This window comes from Zea mays, chromosome 2 (assembly GCF_902167145.1).
Source record: "Zea mays cultivar B73 chromosome 2, Zm-B73-REFERENCE-NAM-5.0, whole genome shotgun sequence".
Taxonomy (NCBI): Eukaryota; Viridiplantae; Streptophyta; class Magnoliopsida; order Poales; family Poaceae; genus Zea; species Zea mays.
The window spans coordinates 39,845,223-39,848,585 of NC_050097.1; positions in this window are offsets into that span (position 1 = coordinate 39,845,223).

The window sequence follows — 3,363 nt, forward strand, 5'->3', positions numbered from 1 at the left end:
TCGATTATACTCAGCTGAGGATCTCCAATCACACGACATATGTAGCACTTAACCCTTGCATATGTCAACTCGCCACTGGGGTTCTTAAGACCGGATCAGGTTCACGCAAACCGAGAGCACAGATACACCACCGTCCAGCCTCTTGCCACGGAGGGTACACGCTACTCTCGCCACCGCTCCACGCCCATTTCGTGTTATCTTATTCCGGCCTTAGTCTGCCCGAGGCAAGGCTTACCCATGACGAGGCATGTGACCAGTTAAAAGGGTCCTCGGTCAGCACGCCTACATACGCGTTAATCCTTAACCAACCTGGGTAGAACATCACCTGTTCCAAACCCAAGTCTCAATTTAAGCATTTCCATCCTTAGGATTGTGTTTGTTCCTTAGGATGAAAGAGCATTCTTAGGGAACTTTGCAGTAAGATCCCACTATTGCTCCAAATGAAAATATTCTTGCAGGTAGAAGCTATCCTCTCCATGGTTAAATTGAGGACAACCTCTATCCACAAGATCTAAGCAAGGCTAAGCATTTTTGTAAATCATAATTTTGATACTTCACAGAAGTATCTATAAAGGTATGGATATCAAGGGAAGTAATGCATCAAATGGTTTCAAGTAACTCCTATGAATCTAATGCACATTTCACTGGACTTAAGTGTGCAAAAAGTATTTAAAAACACAAGGAAAGGGGTTGCATGCACCGGGGCTTGCCTTCGTTCACAGGTGAATCAGGCTCAGATCCACAGATATCAAAGTAGAAATGATTCCCGGCCTGAGACTCCGAAGGTGGTGGTGGTGGTGTCTCCTCTTCAGTTACTTCGATTTCTTCTTCACGTTCTAATCATAACCATACATATGTATAAGGATGGATGCCATGGGATGCTCATGAGGATGCAAAGATAATATAAACTTATTATTTATGTCTTGAATACAACTTTCCTTCACGGAGTTCCAAGAACTTAGGGTTTCCGGAGTCGGTAAAGGAGTTCATAGGGCAGGGGGGGTGTTTTGGGGTTTGGTGATCAAACAAGGTCCAAATCAACTCAAACTCTACCCAAGGCTTCTAAATAATGTTTTAAGTTCCCATAAAAAGTTTGGGCATTTATGGACTTACCTTTGATTTTCTAAAAATCCATAACTAATACTTTTAACCACTTTGAATACCCTAAAATTTCTTATTTCCACTAAAAATCACAAAACTATTTTTACTAAATTCTAGGGAAAATAACAAGCCTAGGAAAATTATTTTCACAATTTTAGCATTTTTCTACATTTTTTAACAGATTTCTAAAGTCTTTCGGAAAAAGAAAAAGGAAAAGGCTTCAACAGTAATGGGCTGGATTCAGCCCAGGCGGCCCAGTCCAGAGAGGAAAGGCGCCCGCGCGCGCCCGCGCCCTGGCTGTTTTGCGCAGAGACCCCCGCGGTTTAGACTAACTGCGACCAGTTCATCTACTGTTTTTGTGAGTCACTGACGGTTTGCAGAAACGCCCCTGATGTTCTATTTCTTCACCCGACATATCCTCGACGGCATTCACGCCCCGCCGAGCTCCGGCAAGCGCCAGAACCGGCCGATTGGGGCTACGGCTAGGGTTTCTGAGCAGCGGACACCGAATTCAAGTCCTAAGGACCATTTCCCCTAACTTAATTGCGCTATTGGTCAACTATGGAGCTCTGGCCATGGTGGCCGTAAGCATAGCGGCTATATGGTCGTGTTCCCGGCGACCAGAGAGCCCTTAGTTCAATTCAATGGCTCGGCAAGAATCGTAGATGCACGAGAATGCTTAAACAAGGGAGCAGAGGGGAGGGACTAACCGGAGTATGGCTGGCGACGGTGAGCTTGGTTTCACGGTGGCAGAAATTGGATTTGGGGGAAACTCCGAATTCGAGCACACGAGTGGATAATTGTGGCCGATTAGCGGTGGCTGGTTAGCTTAGGACCTTACGGAACTGGTGGGGGGCTCAATTTATAGGGAGCGACAGCGGCGGCGATCAATTCGAGCAGGTTGTGCTGGCGGCCGGAGACGGGAAGAAGCCTGGCGCGCGCGGTTACGTGTCCCTAGCCGTGGCGGGCTCATCGGCGATGATGGGACGACAGTAGGGAATTACGGCGGTGCCGTGGAAAGGCTCGGACACGCGGCGGGCACAGAGATGGCACGACGGCGGCGAACGGCCTTATCTACGGCGGTGAGCAAAGGGGAGGGGTGCCGTGTCCGATCGGGGTGGCTTCCAGCTCAGCGGTGACGACGATCTTTTGACGCCACGAAGCTATCCACTTACCCGAGCGCGAATCGTGACGCCGGCGACGTGAATCACGGCGGAGAGGTTACCGGCGTCGAGCTGTCCAAGCTGGCGTCCTTATCAGTGCACTGTACCATCGAGGAGCTTGTTCAGAGTGCCTGACAGACAATGTTTAAGCTTCTTTTTCTCTGATTTTCAAATGGCAACACACCCAGTGATCTATAGCAAAATTGTAGTGCTATAATCCATCTACATCTTTGCTACAATGTGTACTCACAAAAGGTCACTGGATCCAAATCAAAATTGAGCTCAAAGTTCATCCCATCACACTGTTAATCTGAATTTCAGGCTTCAGGCAGTCTGACAGTCCAACTTCAGGCTCATTTATCTCTAAATTTCTCTTAACAACTGAGCTCACACTCTTTAGCAAAGTTGTTCTCCTATAATTGGTCTTCAACTTTGATGAGGTGACCTAGGGCAAAAACCCTATACTTTGAAAGTTGCAAAGCTTCAAAGTTGAGCCAATTCTCTGAGTTTCAGACTTAGAATAGAACTCAAATGAGGTCCATTTTGCATTTAAGTCCAAAACTTAGGGTTTGGCTTTCAAGTCCACATATTTGTGAACCAATTGACTTAAAACACTTATTTAGCTTGGTTTTTGCACTTTAGTCCAAAAGTGGACCAATTTTGCATATAAGCCCCTAGGGTTTGGTTTCAGGGTTTTTCAGGGTTCCAATTAGGGTTTCTGGTATCCCAGGGGTATAAATGTGATTCAAGTTTATTCTTGGGGTCATTTTATGACTTTTACCCTAAAGTCTTTAGGTTTCCTTAACTTGGGTTAAGTTTTACCCCTTTAATCCCTGTTTAGGGCTAAAGCTTCCTATCCAGGGTCCTATTTGCAAAACACTTAAAACAATACAACTTGTTTGAAATTTTTGCCTAGTGAATGCACTCTAGGTGTGTCAAACATATGCAATGCCAATGCTTATGATGTCATGCTCATGTTTTAGTTATAGTAACACCAGGGGTGTTACATCCTTCCCCCCATAAAAGAATCTCGTCCCGAGATTGAAAATCCTAGGGTAGGTAATGGTAAAGGAAACACATCACATTTTTATTTCTTAAG